Consider the following 20,008-nt stretch of genomic DNA (forward strand, 5'->3'; position numbering starts at 1 on the left):
TACCTTGTCCCTGTTTCTCAGTCCTCCTGTCTTCAAAAAGCATGATCTATTGAAACAGGCTTTGGAAAATATGTCATCAGGACTGCCATGCCTAGATCAGACAGTTGGACTATCACCAGTTGTTATTTTCAGGGTCTCAGATGACAAAAGACTGATGATTTTAATTTTAGCATGATTGTATATTTCATTTATATTCAAAGAAAAGCACAGAACTTGGGATAATTTACTAGGTTTGGCATATTTTATTATATTCCAAGCCAACTGAATAAATACAATATATTATATTTGTGAGGTAAGCTTTTTCCCTTTTTTTTTTCCTTCCGTTTTGCAGATTGTATTCTTTCATTTCGGTCTGTCTTTCTTGTTCTTCAGGGTGAGCAGACTATATTTTTATGCTGATCCATTCTCATCTTCCCTTCAGTCTTTCTAAACAAATACCTTTTGGATTTAGTTGGGTATAATGCTAGACCCATCAACTTTCTCTAGCGTCCTCAGCTGCAATCAAGAGCCATGATTAGTCAGAGAATATACTTGGGCAGTGTCCAAAAGCTTATACCATTTACTCATACTCTATTTTGTTATCCATGCAGAAGAATAGTTAGGATTTTTCATGATTTTGTTGAATGATGTAGATCTACTTGTCTGATTGGGTATCAGTAATTACTCTACCAATCTCATCTAAAAAGCCAAAAGATTCAGCCATGACACTTTTTCTACCCTTGCCCTGCATTTGTTGCCTAAGAGTAGGGGAAGTGCTGTAGTGCACCAGACCTTACCTCTTACCTGGCAGTGGCCAGCAAAGGGTACCTCATAGCATCATATGAAATGAAAACTCTGTGAGAAGAAATGAATAATCATTTTGTTTTGACTTAACCTATCTTATATCCCTTCAGTTGCATCTCTTCCTAGTTGAAGACTCTCAGTATATTTAGTTGTTCTTGGTATGGCTACTGTTCCATAACTCAAGTTATCTGTTGCTGTCTTTCTTTGTAATATTTCTCATTCAGGTATATCCTTGCTGAGATGGGCACACTATTCTACATGTGCACTCAGCATGGATTTATCCGGTGGCACAGTGACGTTTTCCATCTTGTTCTTGCTTCTTTTCTAGCAATTCTCACCAGTCTGTCTTTATGACCAACCATCAGCTGAGTGCAAGGCCGATTCCTTGTTTCCTTTGCAGAGAAAGAACTTAATATTTAGTGGCCTAGAGATGCACCCTATTTCAGCCCAGAATATGAAAACCCTTTCTCCACTCACTATAACCACCCAAAAAGAAACTTCCTGTCTATCAGAAAAGATGACAAGCACACACAGAGCACACTTGAGTAAACATATCACAGTTGACTTGCAGTTTCAATAACCTTAACAAAATCAACCGAATGAGCAGAATCAAGCAGCCTGTGCAGGATGAGTCATCTGGCAGCAGGCAGCATTTGATTATATCTACCACAGTGTGAGCAAAGCACTTGCTGTGAAGTTTCAGAGAAGGCTGAGTTGCATGTGGTCACCTCTGGGCCAGACCTGGCCTCTGCAGCGTTTGCTACTGTATCTCATTCATCTCCTGTCTTTGGAAATTCTATTAATCCTTGAAGCACCACAGAAAGTACAAAAGGTTCTCATTACATATTGTGAGTGTATTTCCTTAAGAAGGTTCTTGGCGTCCCTTGGAAGTAAATGAATCACTGGTTCCTCTGGCTGCTGCATAACTACTTATTGTTTTATTGAACAAGAGAGTAAAAAGTCACATAAAACCTTGCATACTATAAATGGCCAGGGTATAATTCAGACCTGCCCATGTGCACATTAATTTATGCGTTGGTCTTTTTGGAAAAAATGTCAACTGAATAAATATAGCTTAGGCTGAGCACTTGAAACACGAATGACTTTTATTATTCTTTTGGTTAAATTCCATTCACCTTTTTCCCCCCTTTTTTTTGGCTTGTGAGTTTTTTGAGTGTAGAATAAAACCATTTGCTAAAAAGGGGAAAGAGAGCTAGAAGTACAGAAAAAGCACATACCTTTTTCAAAGTCATTAAGAGCAACTTTTGGCACTTTCCATATACGGGACATAAAGCTTTATGAACCTAATCCTTAATCTCTAGGTTCTCTAACTGATTTATATGTTTACTTATGGTATTGTGTGTTTTCTCCTTCTGAAGAGCACAGTCAAGTCTCTTAAAATTCATACACAGGAGACCTTTTTTACATCAACAGGATGGTGTGAATTTCAAGAAGAACTACAAGCTCCTTAATACTTCAGTATCCTCGGAGTCTCAGTAGCACATGTATTTTTTGGAAAAGTCCAATTTTAGTTTCTTTCACAGAGGTACATGTGTCCTACAGCTTGTCATGGATTTTCCCTGAGCCTCTCCCAGGGCCTGATCCCCCTAAGCACCAGCTGTGAGGTGCTGAGTGCCCTCAGCGCCCATTGATGTCCATGAGACACCGCTGAGAGGTGTTGAGCACCCACAACTCCCTGTGAAGTTAATGCAAATAGCAGGTGCTCAGCATTTCTCCAGAGAGTGGCAGAGAGATGAGAGTATCCTGACAATGGGAAAAAACTGCTAGCGGAGGCCCTGAAGGACAGAAAATTTGATGAGGTTCTCCCTACATCCCATTTCCTCACAATTCCTCCTCCTACCAAAGCAACAGGGAACCTTTGTACTCCAGGAGAGACTGAGCTCCACGGAGAGCGCAGGGTCTGCTGGGGACCCCTCACTGCCCATCCTGCCGGTCCCTGGCACCCAGGGATTTCTGCGCATACAATTCAGTGGAGAAACAGGGGCTCAGCCCAGCTTGTTTGGGACTCAGAAAAACAGCCTGCCCTTAGGACTGGCCTTTAAAGGAAAAGTGATTAAAGAAGCAGAGAGGTGCCTGCTGGGATTCACGTCATCAGACAGGAGTATTGCCTTCCCTGCACCCCTACACAGCTTGCATCTGCAGCTGCCTAGCTGAGGGAGCATCAAGCTCCCTATTCAACAGCTTCCTGGAAAATATTCGGGAGCTGTAGAAGTTATTTAGAGTTAGAGCTATATCTACCCACTTCTAGGTGGCCAGAAAAATGGAGGGGAAGCTGACTGTTCTTTAAATGGTTCTAGCTCATTCTTTTATTCCAGCGCAACAACCATGGTGGTTCAAGAAGCTGTGAGCATCTCCAAAGCACTTCTCTCTCAGTATGCTGCCCACAGACGGTGCGTTTCATGAAGATACTTGGCATTCCTTAGATTATCCACTAATACTCTATGCTAAGGATACAGACAGGTTGCCTCTGTACAAAAGTGCCGACTTTGGATAAATAAGAAAAGGAGAGCTAGAAGAAACTATGGCAAGCATTAAGTGTACTTATCAGCTTGTTGGAAAAGAGGAAGAAATAGCAGCACCAAATATGAAATGATCATTCTAGGACCACAGCTGCACATCTGTGTCAAATTTGATGGGTCAGCTTTGCAATAGCGTGAGCAAAGCACAGTGGGAAAAAGTCTTTACAGAAACACTTGCTAAAAAGAGGTGGTAAGAATCAGGCAGTAATTATGTGCCAGGCTAGTGCTGGATAAGATAACCATGTGCTCTATGCATATACACATGGCATAGATGATATGTAATGACACGAACAACGTAACATAGCTTATTTGTTGCTTGTGTCCCATTAGAGGGACAAAAGTACAGGCATCTCTGCATTGTACTGTGCTACATACATGCCACAGAGAGCTCTGCAATATGCTAAATTGGAGATGTAGATATATGAAGAATGGACGCCAAGACTAAACATAAAAGGAGCCGCATGTCCCAAAACCTACATAGGAACTGAACTGTAAACTGAGTTTGCTTTTTCCATATACAGATTAGTCTTGCTGTTACCTCAGAACATGCCTGCTCAGTCGGGAAAGCCCTTCTTTTTGCTGGCTCATCAGTGTTCTTCTATATGAAGAGGCTATTGAGATACTTTGTAATAAGTGTTAGAGACACGCAGGGTGAAACTCATGTCACCCAGTTGTAAGTGTCTATGTTGCTGACTGCTGAACTAACTGGTAACTACTTTACAGCGTAGCTATATCAGTGTTTTAAGCTGGATATGGATAGTGCTTTTGAAGTGATCCTCCACGTTGCCACCATTTTCCACACTCTGGTTTGCATTGCAGAGTCATCTCAGAGTATGCACACTGTATACCTTTTGGACAAAACTAAGCCAAGAAATGATCTCCCAAAGAGCATTTAATGTGCTCCAACTGCTAATGGGCGTTCAGTCCACAGGAGCAGACTACAGCTCGTCCAAAATGAAACCCCCGAATACATATAGTGTGGATGTCAGGTCTGCAGCACCAACCATTCTGCACTACAGAGCTGCTTCTACTGCTCCACACAATGCCTGAAGTAGACATAGCTTTAGATCCACTTTACAGTCAGTGGAAAGAAATGGGTAGAGTATGAATCATTTGACCTATTTTAGATATGTGCTTTAGGGTGAGATGAATTATATACTGAAAGTGCCTCTTCCACTTCACTGACTATAAAGGGAATCCAGCTGACAAGCTCAGATATGGGTGTCTAATGTGTGTCTCACCCTCTCAGCTGCAGGCTCTGAAGGGGATCTCAGTGAAGCTGGTAAAAGAGGTACCACTGTCATGTGCATGGGATCCCTCCCTTTCCACTGCAGACCTTGCTAACTAAGATGCTGATTTACGATATGCTTCCTTCAGGGCCCTTTTCCAGGTGTGTGTGTGTGTGTGTGTGTGTGTGTGTGTGTGTATGTGAAAAACAAGTGCATAGTGCTAGCTGTGATCTATATAGAAGAGAACTGTGATAATACATGTACCAATGTGCAATACTGATCATCTTCCGCAGACCCAGCAGAGACAGAAAATGGCCTCTCCTCCTGCCTGTTCTCTGTGCATTACCTGAACCATGCTGACAGTACATCTCCTGCACTTGCAGCCATTTTCAGATGTTATAGGCAATTGTATGATTATTTGGTTCTACAGAAGGAAATTCTTCAGTGGAATGTTTGCCTTTTTGGAGTTTCCTTTTCTCCACACCTTTGTCTTTATTTCTGAGGTATTGGATCTCCTAAGATGCCAGTCTTTTAAATCAGTGAAGGTATGCATTCAGCTCTGTTAAGTGAGAATGGCAGTATTCCCTATGCCTTGTTTGTAATGCCTACACAAAGCAGTGGGAGAGTCTGGCTCCCCCAGGCTCTCAGCTGAAGCCAACACAAAGAGTAATACTGTATACTGAAGCCTTTTGCTACCTTTGATGCAAATCTGAGCCAGGAAACCTTTCCACCTATTAAGAAATACATATTTCAGTTTTCTAGTGCTACACCTGAAATGCTACTACTTCCATAATAATTCTGCAGTGTTCTTAGCAATGCCCCTATTTGTGAAAAGGACAGTATTCCCCACTAAGATTTAAATTTCTCTTTCTAGTTTTACCTCAGGAAACATAGTTTTTCCTCCATACATCTCCCAAGCAATCATTCAGGATTTTCCCATGTTTATTTACAAAAATGTTAACTCCATTCAGTCTAACTTTCTCCTTGCTTCCCTGATGGTTGTAACCCCTTTCACCAACCTTGAGTGTCAGCTGAGTCCTGAACAGCTTGGAGCACTCCTGAGTTACACAGATCCACTCAGCTCTGAAGGAGACAGCTGAATGCGGGTTTAGACAGCAGCAAGCACAACAGGAAAAGAAAAAAAAGAAAAGATTAGATTTATTCTATGTAACATTTGGCTAAATCAGCCATGGAGAAATGCACAGAGGATGGAACTGGGAGAGCTGGTGGAGAGATTTCTTATTTTTATTAACGAATGCAACTGTGTACAGGTTAAGCCCAGAGGGCTTGCATCTGAGGGTAGGAGATATCAAGCTCAGGATGACATGGTGGGAAGGAGTGACTTCAGTTTTAGTGATAATATAAATGTTATTGTTTCCCTTCTCATAGAACAGAAGGAATGCCTCATTTTCTGCAGGAATAATCCACTCTCTTCACTGAGATAAATGACTCAGACTTCTTCCTCATGCTTTATTCCCTTGCAAACCAAATGATTGCCTTGTAAAACAGATTATCTCCTCCCGTTATCCTTTTAGTGATAGAATTACAATCACTACAAGTGCAGAAAACCCATCTCAGTGCAGCTGAGTTCATTTGGAGAACAACTGGCTTAGATCTGCTCCTACTATTAAGGGAGGAATGCCTTTATTTGTATTACATATGATGATTAGTCCCGATTATCTCTGCAGAGCTTTAAATAAACAGAGACTTTAGTGACTGATTAAAGAAGTAATGAGCTCTGAGTTATTTGTTTCATGTGAGTGGAATTTAGGGAAATTCTGGATATGACCCAAACCCCAGGAAGACAAAGTCCTTCCCCTTTAGAAGGCATGTATGCAGTTTCTCCAGGACTTACTTGGTCACTCTCAGGTGGTGTAAATCAAAAGAGGTTTGGAGGCACCAGTGGAGCAATGCCAGTTTCCACAAAATGAGGATCTGCTGCTTTTCTGCCTGCCCATAAGAATTTGGTTTGCAAATGAACTATTATTATGACCAGCACACCATGACTCAAAAAGGACACAACAATGCACCCACACTCATTTTTCTTCCACCCTGTGAAGTGTTTTGGCCTTCCTGAGGAAAAGTCTTTATGATGAAGCTTCACTGTTGTGTGGTATTGAAATGTCTTTCCCATACCCTTCACATTTTTAACAGTCGGCTGAGTCTCCCTGGAGTAACCGAGAGGTATACCTACATAGGCATAAAAGGCCTAGCTTCAAAGCCTGTAACACATCAACAGCAGCTTTTTCATGGATTTCTAAGAGCTTTGGATGAGCGGAGACAGTCAGAGATTTCCTCCACCACTAACCTAGCCTACAGCAGAAAGATGTTTGTAGAAGATCTGAGAGACAACTAGCACAGCAAAGGAGTAGCAGCAGTATGCTTGCAGTCTAGGTAGACTCAACAGCAAGACTAAGGCTGTGATATTGACCACCAGACACTAAACCAACTTAACAACAAAAGGAACTGAAGAAGTTTGACAGGCATTTCCCCAAAGATTAGCTACCCATGTTGTCATTGTAAAGGATGAAAGAAAGCTTCAGGCTCTCTGACAGAGCCAGAAATAGATCATTAGAAGCAAGCAAACCTCAGAAACCTTGACCTGCCTGAGACACCAAAAATTTCCATGTGGAAGAGAAGAGTGCAGTAACAGAATTCACCAGTATTACCTCAAATTTCTGCAGAAATTCTTCAAGAAAAGGGGCCCTCAGTGCATAATGAACAAAGAAATAGTAAATCTCATATAAAATATCTACTGGGGAAAAAGAATGTGGAAGGTAGCTGGTATGTTAGTGCATGACGTGCCAGCCAAGAACTAGGGGGAGAGAGACAAAACTTACTTAACACAAGGCCACTCAGTTCCTCTGTGCAGAAGCAGTCCATGTAAATATACCATTCTCTAGTTGAAAGAGGATCTTTGCCCCATTCTGGAGGTTTACCTGAATCATAAAGGGACTGAGAAATAGAAAGGAGGAGAAACTCTCCATGCTTTTCTGTACATTAAGAACTTATTTTCTTAGAACTTGGAGAAATATCCACTTAGCAACTATCTGTAGAGTCTAAAGAAGATACAGTCTCTCCCCTCCATCACCTCTTGAGTTATGTGTTATAACTGGTCTTTGGGAGGTTGCACCTTGACCAGCAGAACCAGTGGGATGAAGCACATGGGCACTACTGTGGTTTCTACAGAGAGGGTCCAGCTCACCGTGCCTTTGGAAAGCAGACTCCCACAGAGCTCCCTTACGTACAGTCTGTACAGCAAGCCTCCAGACAGCAACCTGTTGATCAGCCAGTCTTAAGCCTGTCATAACTGTTTTAACAGTGAGACATTGCTTGATTTGTGCTGAGCACATGAGACGAAGAAGGTATCAGGTAATACTAAAGGAAAAATATGCTGGGTAGCTCAATTTCCTTTAATATTGAAATTATTGAAATGTAAATATATATTAGCTAAAATATTGGCAATATAATGAAACCTCACATAGTACAAATTCTTTATACTTTTCCTTGTAATACTCAAAGGAAAACATTTTCACAAATGCCAAAGCTACTTTTGAGTATAGGCCAAGACTTATTTTCAGATGAGGCATGCATAAGAATAGCTGAACCCTAAGTCTTACTCTCAAAAATGTTCAAATCTCTTAGGAATCCAGTGGAAATTAATTGCTTTGGAAAATTGGAGTTCAACTTTTAAGTCACGTAGACACTTTCAAAATGTTCACCCAGCTCTTGATCTTTAAAATGCATACAAATCTCACTTGTTTGCTATGTCTTTTGGATGCCAGGGAAATCAGGGGAACAGGTGGGGAATTTAGCATCTATTTTTGTCTTTTTAGTTAAGTGTGTGGGAGTATGTGTTTGCATGAGTGGAGCTAAGAAGATGTAGCTGATAAAATTTTGTCTATTCAAGTATTATTGGGACACAGGGGCTTGGAAAGGTTTTAGTTAATATATTTGTATATAATTTAAAAATTTTAATTGATCTTTCCAAGGATCCCACAGCTCTTCTCAGATTTCACAGACCCACAGAAAGAAACTTAGGGCTTCTCAGGAGTGCAGCTACAATTTGACATCCTGAGGAGCAGGTCTGACCAGGACAGGTCACTTTCTGCTGTAGCAAGTAGAGGAGAAGGATGGGGGGCAGCCTTGGGGTAGTGAAGAGCCCTGGAGGGCCGCGTTGGTTGCTGCTAGGGTAGATGAGAAGGTTCTGGCAGCTCTTGATTGGAGTCAGTGCATCCACAGTGGTACAGGATACGAATATCCTTACTGCGTGTTACTCAGGACACCAGGGCTCCAAGTTGGCATCAAGGTGCAGGTCTGCAACCTTTGATGAGAAATATAGTATTAGTGGGAGAGTCATACCTGTGCAGGTCATGGCCATTTTGTCCTCCTCTCCGGTTTATTGCTACAAGCAGCTTCCTCCTTTATCTCTGCCGAGCACTGGGCCGGCACAGAGAAGCAATGTTCAAACCACAGTGCAGTGAATAGGACAAGATGTGATCAAAAGCAATGCTTTTCCAGTAAGAAGAAAAGGAAGCATCATTATCAAAAATGAAGCGCATAGAACAGCCCTTGTAGCATTCACTTTCCTTTCTGATTTCCTTAACCTAGAAGCAAAGGGCCAACAGGGCTAGTGAAAACTCTTCTTTCAAATGCAGGACCTGAAGTGAAAATCTGGTTTACAACAGCTCCTGTGGAAAACCATCCTATGCAGTGCAGTGAATTATTCCCATGCACTCCTAAATTTGATCTAAAAAGAATCCCATGCCATTGCTCTGCATTTAAACAGCAAAACAGAAATTCAGACACCCAGTAGCCCTTTGGATGAGATGCAAATCCTTCTGCCCTTCATGCAGTGTCCCATTCCATGAATCATACTCAGTATACGTAATTTTCTCTTCTCCAATACTATATTTCTTGTCAAAGATTATAAATGTGCACCTCAACACCACTTTTACTTTTTTCGTTGGCAAAAGCCAACAGCAGTTATCTCTGCCTATTATCTAATGGAATGAATGAATGTACTTATTGTTTATACAGCAGCATAATTGGCTCTGCATCTCCTGAAATACATTATAATTACACACCAATAACTTACCATACTACTCACATGAGCTGAAGCCAAAAAAAATCTCAGTCCATCTGATAGGTCTTCTTCAAGGTGGAGGCTCAGCTCCTGTCTTCTCATTTTTCTGTAGAGCACAATGATTTGGCATTCAAAATGCAGACTCTGAAAGACGAATGAAAAGCTACTCTTTAGCATTAAAAATGGTACCTTTACAACTTTCTCTTACCTTCTCAGGGATAAAGAATTTTGTTGCAGAGAAATTTGACCATGCCTGCCTGGAAATGTCAGCACAGCTATGGGCAAGGAAGGAGCTGACTGAAGATCAACTGAATGGAAGAGCTGGGAAATCTTTTTCTTCATTCCCCCCTCCCTGTCTGCGAAGGAACCTGAAGGCCAGCAGGAGGCAGAAGGAGAGGCTGGAGTGAGGACAGCCAGCCAGGGAGGAGAGAGAGAGCAGGGGAAACGAGGCCTGGCAGAAAGAGTGGGGTGAAGACCAGACAGAAACCAGAGAATGCAAGGATTTTTTTGTCTCCCTGTGACACATCAGCACAGTTCATGAGAAAGGCAAGCTTTTGATAAGGAAAATATTTTATTTTCATTGTTAACTTAAACATTTGCAGACCCCTGAGATCAGAGAAATGCTTTGGGATGCAGTCACACACGCAGCCAGCCATCACATTAAAGGCAGGGCTAAGCACAGCAATATTACCCCAGTATTATTTTAGCCATAAGCAAGCAGAGTGATCGCCATACTGCAGGCTAGGGGATTACAGATGGGATCAAGAGGTGGGCTCATAAGACAATCTTGTTCTTAAGAATGATTTCACACCCCGAGAGAGCTTGAGTGCATCTGTGGGATAGCAGGCCCTGAAGACCTCTCTGGTATGACTCCACCAGATGTGAGGGCCCATGGGCAGCATCTGGTGCTACACAACTACAAAACCAAATGAACCAACATTATATGAAAATCCACATCACACGCTGCACACAGTAAGTGAAAGCAGAGTACTGCAGGGGAGGTGCAATATCAAAAATTGGACTGCCAAAAAGTGTAATCTTCCTTCAGGAAATTTATTGCTTTGAGGCCTCTGTGCTCCTCCTCGGGAGTATTTACCACATGAAGTTATTTGCTCTCGGTGGAGCCATGGGTCTAACCCCACCCACCTGCTGCGTACAGCGGGCCAGGGTCGAGGTGCCTGGGGACCCTGCTCAGAGGCAGGTGGGCAAGGAGCAAGGCAGAGGGACCTGTTTCTCCTGCTCCCCACATCTGCACTCCTGGACATGGGGAAATCCTGCTGCTAGCCACTCTGGTAGTCCTTTTCTTGCTTCAGCTTTTCTTTAAAGACTATGTTGTTATGTCTCCAAAATGGTCTGGCCCTGAAAAAGGGGAATATGGGCCTGTGCTTTGTGCCTGCAGACTGAATATGAGCACAAATGGCGGTTTGGAGGGACAAGCCCTCTGCTTTCCTTTCCCAGTCCAGTCCCTCCAAACAAAGGATGCTTGTCCAAGGAAAAGGAAAGGCAGGCCTCTCTCCAGCTGGGGACCAACTCCAGGTGGCTCAGAAATGTTAACAGCATATACCCTCGCTTCTGTCTTTCTCATTTCTGTTTTTACTAACCTTGCACACACACACACAAATGCTATTTTTAACCTCCGAAAATAAATTTGTAGGGAATTTTTTCCTATTGGCTAAAAGCTGAGGTAAAATGACTTCATATATTGACTACACTTTGGTTCCAAACATGCTGAAATATTTGTGTTAGGTTTGTGTATTGGAACCCAACAGAGTGCCGTACAAGTTGATGCAAGTGATACACTGGTTGCCACGATACAGTAAATGTTGAGATCTGTCGATTGGCCCAAACATGCCTCAATGCACAAAGCATTTCTTATACCCAGCCCTGAGCAGCGAAGCTTCATGCTAATGAAGGCAGAGATTTCATTTAGCTCATTTCAATCTGTGGACCCCAAAACATTTTCCAGTGGAGGTGTGAACCTCTTTAGAAATGTCGCATGCACAGATTGCTGTGTAGCATATATGAACTTGCTTTTCTTCATCACTTTTTACACACTTCTTAGAAGCCCTTGGCTCCCAGGCTGAAAAAAAACAGACTTAAGTTGCATGCAGTGTTTCAGCTTTTAAATGGCTTCTCTTTGCTTCCCTAACCATGCTCGACCTAAAGAAACATGGCTCGTACTTAAACTCAGAAACCAGAGATCCTCTTTGTTTCTTCTCCCAATTTCAGGAGATACAGGATATACCTACTGTGCCACAGACCTGCTCTGGGGTCATGAAGCTGGTATTACCCCTGGTGCATGCACCCACAGCCAGCCAGTGCTCCCAGGGCCACCCAGGCATCAGCAGTGGCTGGCTGGCAGAGTCAAGACCTGCCGACCTGTCCCCAGAAACCGCACAGTGATGTTGGCCATCCCATGGCATGCTGGTTGCTTCAAGGCCAAGCTATTACCATGGGGCTGTAAGGCAGGGGAAGGTTGTCAGGTCGCTTTAGGAAGGTGGGTGCCTCCAGAGCCATGCATACATGGTTTACACGGTTACAAAGAGGACTGGCGCTGGGCAAGTGGATCTCCATGTCAAGTCCCTTTCATCCTCTTGACCAAACTACATAGACTCCCAGCCTCAGGACGGGCTGCCAGGCTGTGCTTGAGATCACTCTGAGACTGTTAGCCGGGCTGGTCCTTGCAGTGCAGGAGTGTGGGAACAGGGCTGGGAGTAAACAGTGAATACTGCTTTTGTCCCATTTTCCCCCTCCCAGCTCCTCCCCTGCCGAACTCCAGCATATATATATCCTCAGGTGGCCAAGGCCTCATGTATAACTTTGTTTCTCTTCAGTCAGAACTTTCACTAATTTGGTCAGGGTTTTGCCAAGGAAGGAGTAAATACGGAGCAGAGACTTTGGGGCTTTGAGCTATAAAAGTGAGAGCTGGAGAAGCCAAGACCAAAATAATTATTTAAAACAAGGGGTCAGACCCCGGCACCCTGGTTCCCTCCTATCTGTACCTCCAGCTGAGCTTCTTTCCCCCACCTTGACACTCACACTGCACGAAGCACACACTGTCGCATGCCTGGAGGGGAGGGCACTGAGGGGCCGGGATGCTTGTGATATCCTGAGTTTCATCAGGGCCAAGTCAGCTCTAGGTCAGGCCAAGCCACAAGGGTTGAGAGCCAACTTTCTACTTATGACCCCATACACTGTGCTATGCACAGCTCTTGGTCCCAAACCTCTGCAGTATACTTACAGAACATACTCTCATTGAGACAAGCTGGAAATTTCACACTTCTGAATGCAAAATAGGTCACTCCATACAATTCCCCCATTTGTGCAGGCATATTTAGAGCTGGTGCCAGCATACACATATACAACCTGTATCCCTATCTTGTGAAAATTCAGACACTTCTTGTCTACCTCCTGAAAACTTGAGATTTGTCTTTTCCATATAAGGTTTAATGTCCAGTCTAGGAGCAGTTTAAATACCCGAAGGAGTGGGGTTAAAACTAGCTGAACAATCCCCAGTGCAGTCTTAAAAATGGATTTCCTGTTCCCTCAGGTGGGGGGAGTCCTTTCCCTGCAGCTGGGCCAATGAATTGGGCACCTTATTTCTCTCTCTCTCTCCTCTTTTCCCCATTAGCCAGAATGTAATAAGGCACCACAGGCATCAAGCATGATTTAAATCACCTTTTTTACCCCTCCTTGATGCGCACATCTGCATAAGGTATAGGGTTTTTTCCTTGCTCTCTTTTCTGTTTCAATTTATCTCCCTCACTCAGAAGTTTGCTGGTGAATACAATAGCCTCAGAATGGAGAGAGCTGAAGCTAATTTTCTTATTCTGTTTGAATAAATGGTTGTTGGCTCTTACAGGAATAGGTTAACCTTCTCATGTGGTTGTAATCTCCTTAACTCCCAGCCACAGAGCTCCTAATGCCTGTTGTATAAATAATCTGTCTTTCATACATGACTCTGTTTGTCCCTGTTTAATTCTTTTCTGTACATCTATCTCTAAAAGTGCTGACCCTTGGAAGGTCCCATTGTAAATGTGTTTTTTTGAATACTCTAGTTCTCTTTCTTCAGATAGCTTTTACTGCTCAGCCATATGCCTTAGCACCAGAGAGGAAAGGAAGCCTCCAACTTCGCAAAAAAAAAAAATTCTCTTGCCGTAAGAGGTGGATTCCCTGCAGCCCCGAATGCGCCTGGCCACATGCCCTGAGGTGGCCAAGGGAATGGCCTGGGAACGAGATCCCAGTTTGGCTCCAGCTTCCATTGCAGCCTGGGGACATCACCTTTCATGGCTCCGCTCCTCCCTCTGTCTGCTGTGCCTCACTGGTGCATGGTCTCTTCAAGGACGGTGGCTTTGCACAGTGCAGCCTTGATCTCATGCAGGATAAGATCCCTAGGGTAACTCTTGTAACTGTTGCTGAAATCTAAGCAAAATTTTTCCCCGAAAATGGATATACACTGAGCACTTCAAATGTCTAGGCAGGATGGGAAGCTGGGCATGTAGAGGTCCAACAAAATCTGCAACCTATTATGGTGTCCTTCCATCCCAGTAAGCTATGCATGGAGGTTATTCACATTAAACCAGTTAGAACCCAAAATATTTTTGGCTACTGCCAGGGTTAGTCTCTATCAAGAGCTAGGAATGAATCAAGTTCGTTGCTCCATTTTATATGTTTCTATAAACTTGCAAGGTTGGTTTCTCTCTCTGTCTGGAGTAAAGGTCCCAGGAAGTACAGGGTTGAGTCCTAAGGATGGAGGTTCCCAGTCCACTTAAATCAAGGTAAGGTCACACTGCTGTCAGAGGGCGTGGTCACAGCACCTCTCATGTCCAGGAGCGTGTTCCCGGGAATACCCCCTTGACAGCACTTGCAGTCACGCATCAGGGCAGCTCAGGGGCTTAGACTGCCATAAAATGGCCATGTAAAGCACACTTGAGGTTTAAATGCTGCTCTGACAATCTCTCCAAAGACAATCCTGACAGTCTGTCAGGATTTCTTGTGCAAGAGGTAGATGATTTGTTTATAACTAAATGCTGCCTAAGGACACGAGCCTGCCAGTGGGTTTTGCATTCCCAGTCAATAAAGCATTTTCAGGTGAGGCATCAGCATTTTTCAGCATAAATCCATGTACTTGGCATAGAGCTAGAGGGAGCTAAGTGTCTTCCGAAATGCCTAATATAACCACCACTGTAGCAAAAGTTGTCTCTATTTGGAGAAGCAAAGATGATACCCTGAAGTATAAAATGAAGCTGTTACTATATTTGTTTCTTATCAGTCAAGATATGAATATTAAGAAAACAGTATGTCCAAATAGTCTGCCTCTGAAGGAGATGGCTGCCTCTAAGCTATTTTTTCTTTTGATTTATAGCATGGTATTAACCTGAATTCACCAAGTCTGCATGGCACCAAGTATCACCACAGTGTCAAGCCTCCAGCTTGGGGACTAGAGGGGTCAGACCTGTAGAAGCGAGTTGCGAGGCAAGGTCTGCAAGGGTGAGTTGCTGGGCCCTGGAGACAGGTCTCCGGCTTCCTGGGGAAAGGGTTGAGCAGGGAGGCATCTCTTCCTTTGGTCACATTTGTCAGAGGCTGGATCTGCTGGGCACCCTCTGGGAATGGCAGGAGAAATGTGAAGTACAGAATTCAGTGATTACAGATGTTGCCCTCTTGAGGTTTAGGTGAGAGCTGAGAAACAGGTTTTGAGAATGGTGGTTTACAATTTGAATGCCTAAAGGAGTTAGAGTAAAATTTTGGTATTCAAGTTCTTCTGTGGATCTAACACCTAGTGCCTCAAAGGTGTAAATACAGCACAATTGTTAGCTATACTTAACTATTAGTTAAAGTGTTGATAACCAGTTAGGTATAATAAAACATCTCTCATATTTTATGTATATGTATCTTAGGGATAAGATTTTAGTACCAGAGATCAAAAACAGAGCGTGAGGAAAAACAATGGCTATCCACCCTGTCCTTTTCACTATATCATTCTGCCAAGCATGAACTGGTGAGACATTTCAATTTACTTACTGTGATTTCTCAAATGTAAACTTTCTTAACAACTTCAAACACTTCAGCCTTGCCACAGTACTACAAATCTAAGCCACAACAATGAAAAGTGTAAGAATTTTGCAAATTGAACAGCATATAAGTTGTTCAACAGGTAAAAGACACATAGCAGAAGATAAACTCAGCAAAGTAAACTTTGAAGGACAAAATACTCCTCCTTTTAATATGTTATTGTTAACGTGAAGGTTTCAGGTTAACTGACTTTCCTTCCAATGAATGAATCAACAGTCTGACTTTGCTAGACGCACAGTTCTGTTCCTCTGTGTCCTAAAAGCATATTGTTTATACGACATAATCAGCAAATGAAAATGATCTTGTTCATGGAGGGTCCAGTTCCCACAAAATATCCACACCCTTCCTCACTCATGAATTATGGATGTATGGGGTCTGTGCTCTACCAGAAACTTGGCTGGGCTATGTAAAACCATTTTCTGGAGAGTGTGTTTTATTTCGAATGAAGCAAGCAGGCAAGAGGCCAATGGGATTAAAATGGATTCTTTATTTAAGACAACTCACAAAACACAGCAGCTTCTATCATTTTTTTAGTCTCCGCTATTTCTCCCCAGATCCCTTTTCCAGGCTTCTCCTGGTGCTCTCAAGTATGGTCCACATCTCCCCATTTCTCCTCCATCACAGCGCCTCCAAGAGTGGCTGCCACTCAGGGTCAGTCCCTCCCAAGATGAGAACAGGGAAACTGCTGGTAGCCCCAGCCACAGGATTGCTGAATCCATTATCCAGCCCCAGCATAAGTAAGGTAAATCCATCTTTCTGCTCCCTCAGTTTATAAGAAATAATTTCTACAGGTATAATTCAGAAATGCTGTGAAGCTTTAATTCTCTGAAGTCATAACAAAGAGCTCTCAGATTCTTTGATGGAAAATGCTCTGTATCTATCTAAAATTACATTGCATCCAAGGCTCCATAAGAGCTGAGACACCATGAGGTGCTCTAACAGTGTTGAGAATTGTCTTGCTTGACTCAGCACAATAGGGTCTCCTTCTTCTTTCTCAACAAAATCTACACACATGATCTCATGTAGACCTCTAAGTCACTGCAACATTTTTCTCCTGGTGGACTCTCTCTAATACAAAATGAGAGCAGATGCACGTGCACGATGCACTGAAAGAAGACGTATAGACCTCCTTTGTGGAAGGAGCGTTAACCCGACAGCAGCAAACAAACAAATCTCAAGTTTCATGAAAAATACTTTACTGAATGTTGTACAAAATGCTTCTTGGGGTTACAAAATCAAAAGCTGCCAAATCATTTAGCAATAGCCTCCTACAGGAGAAATTAAGCCCGTGGCTCAGCATCCCACCCCAATGAGTGTTTAAATGTTAGCTGTCCAGCTGCTGCCAGAACTGGTGCGTGTCAGCTCCTGCCCCACGTGCATGTCAGCAAAGCTGATGTGAGGCCAAGTTTGACTGACAACCACCCCAAACGTAGGGGACGGTGCCTGCTCTCACCCAGCAACAACGGGCCGGATCAGTCATCACTGCTGTGGCCCCTCGGATTCCTTTCCGTGTAGGGCCCCCTTTCAAAGCCACTGCCCTGGCAGAAGAGACAGTCACTTTATTATCTGCCCTCCAAAAAGTAAAGAAATGACCACTCCCAGACTGAAACGTCTTTCCCTCCTCGTGATGCCCTAATTCCACCTTTTTAATCACTGCTCTTTCTCTCTTATTTTGCCTTGCCATGTTCACTGCTTATCAATTTGTTCAGCTCAAGGACTTCGAGTTTTACCAGTTGTCAGCACCATAGGCGCTAACCCTCCCGGCAAACACGGGGCCATGGCAACTGCCTGTGCTGCCATCCCGCACCAGCCCTTGTCCCAAAGCTTCCTCCTCCCAGGCAGAGGCAGACGGTTCTGTATTAGGGCAACTGATACTTAAAAAGAGGGAAAAAAAAGAAAAAGTGCAAGAGCCCCATTAGCTGCAATTGGCAGCCACTATGCAGTTAGGAGGACCGTGAGGGTTCCAGAAAGAAAGCGTTTCTCTGTGCACTTTCCAAGATTTGTTTTGAAAAGATGCCAGACAGAGCTCTACAGAGCTAAGTGGAAGTAGCAAGCCTGATGGTGACATCTTTAAACCTGGCCGGCTACCAATGGGCTTTTACAGGGCCAAAGCGATAAGGCTTGTAGCAGATTATTTTTGTTGTTGTTGTTAAATCATGTAGTCCTTGTTCCTGATAGCTCCATAGGTATTTATCCAAGAACACATGTTAAAGAAATACCTATGTCACTGACACAAGAGCAGCCACCATAATTCATACAAGGCTGACATTCCAGCATTAAGTAACACTAAAAAAAATCATGACATTTGCCATTTTCAAATCACCTCCAGGCAGGATATCCAGTCAGACATTACCACAGCCCAATTAACCTGATAAGAGGAGGGACAACAGCTAACATTCAAAAATACACAACCCCCTCCCTTTCCCTTGCCTGAAAAGAGAAAATAATGAGAGTGGAATTATAAATTTGTTATCACATCTATTAATAATCAGCCCAAGGGCACAGAGAAGAGACCTTTTGACAAACCAGAAATTAATAAGGAATAGTTTAGGGAGATCTGCTCAGAATAGATTAGAATTGTCTTTGAAAAGGTTTCCCCCTCCCCATAAGATGCTTTGAATTGCAGTATCATCTGAGGAAAAAAATACTGCAAAGTCTGCCAAAAATGCATCGGAAGAAAATTAATATAGAGATGAAGGGCTGAGAAGAGATGGTGATCCAAAGGTTACAGGCTTAATGTTCAGAATTTCTCTAGCCTAGCCTTTGTCCTAGCAGCATAAGGCACTGAGTTAAAATAAAATATGTATCTTTCCTATTTCTGCTTGCAGCTATTACTGAATTATATGTAATAATTTATTTCCTACATTACGTACTTTTTGGCTCTTAAGGGAATTATCATCGAGAGAACCACTGTTTTGCAAAAAAGCTGTATTCTGCAGCATGGGCTCCAAAAGAGTCACGTCTCAGATTTCTGCTATTTCTGCTCTGAGTGACTGAGGAAAACTATCTGTTTCAGAGTGCAGAACAGAAGAGCCAGCTCGAAGCTTGTTGAAGTTAATGATGTCTCAAATCAGAGGAATGAAGGGAAGGAGTACTTCTGAAAATGAGTAAATGGAAAGATACAAATGTATCAGAAGTCATCACCAGCAACTACAGTGAGAATTGGAAGTCAAGGGAGTTCAGTGCTTCAAGCCAATGAGAAATGGAGCCAGTGAGGGAAAGGAAGAGGAGGCTGAACTTCTTTCTTTAGCAAATTGCATTCTACATAGGTATAAATATCCCTAGACAGACGCAGTCAAGAAAAGGCAGCAGACAAAAGGAAGAAGATGACCTACCCAAGAAGTCAAGCAGTAAGTCACGCTGATGAACTTGCGCGCTTCCCTGGTATGATGCCACTTGCTGTATATCCTGTTTCCTTCTGCTTGGTTAAGTATGTATATATATATTTAAAAAAAAGAAAAAGAAAAGAAAGAAAAGCAAAATTCCCTAATGCCTTCTATACTTGAAAGTGAAAAGAGAGGAAACAGAAAAAAACATGTTAGTTTCAACAGCACACACTAAATCAACTTGTGTATAAGAATGAATGATTATAAGGCTCTTTTACTGAAATATATTCTCTGTGCATGACAAACTTCCTAGCTTAACACTCTCACTGATAGAAGGTTACTTACCTTAGCTCCCATGTACAGTAAAGCCCATCAGAGTCAGTCCTGTAATCACACCACTTAAGTTATTGCTTCCTTTCCAAGCATGGTGCAATCAGGAGAGTGGAGTGCTCCTGCCTGTAATATCCTAGCAGTTGGGGTGGTGTTATACGAAAGAATAGCTTACAAATGGTGTAGGGAAAACTCATCACTCTCGCGGTGATGTCAAGACTGTCAGACTCTTCCTAGACATTGCTGGCTGCAAGGACAAGTGGATTACGGAGGCAGCCTGATCCCAGCCACACTGGTTGCTCATAAGTGGAGAGTCTGGAGGCAGCTATAAGGCCAAACCAGGCTGAAGCCTGCTCTCTGGTCCAGCGCCACAAGGTCAATAAAGACATATCCACTGCTTCGGGAATGACAGCAGCTTTTTATGATTTAGCTTATGTGTGGGGGACAGGGTTACCAAGTCTATTGGTTAAAATGTATTTCAAGACATGCTTCAGTTTACATGATCATCAGCAAGTCCTTAGTGTGAAACAGCAGTAATTTTTCCCCAAAGCAAAGACTCGAAGCAGAATTATTTTTCCCTATGAATGATATTTAATGAGATAAGACTAACACAAAGTGAAATCATAGCATAACAAGAAGACC

The 20,008-nt window shown here is 42.9% G+C and overlaps 1 long non-coding RNA gene across 2 annotated transcripts; it reads right to left on the bottom strand.

The window, feature by feature from the left end:
- Positions 1-219: 219 nt before the first annotated feature.
- Positions 220-19,764, bottom strand: LOC106488832 (uncharacterized). Of its 2 annotated transcripts, XR_010886677.1 has the most exons (5): positions 19,382-19,764; positions 19,046-19,128; positions 9,651-9,782; positions 5,572-5,648; positions 220-495 (listed from the first exon to the last, which is right to left on the bottom strand). It is a non-coding gene; the product is annotated as an uncharacterized lncRNA (long non-coding RNA). The 2 variants fall into 2 exon arrangements; XR_001293294.2 differs by lacking the exon at positions 19,046-19,128.
- Positions 19,765-20,008: the final 244 nt, after the last annotated feature.

The sequence above is a fragment of the Apteryx mantelli genome, chromosome 1 (genome assembly GCF_036417845.1).
Source record: "Apteryx mantelli isolate bAptMan1 chromosome 1, bAptMan1.hap1, whole genome shotgun sequence".
Lineage (NCBI taxonomy): Eukaryota > Metazoa > Chordata > Aves > Apterygiformes > Apterygidae > Apteryx > Apteryx mantelli.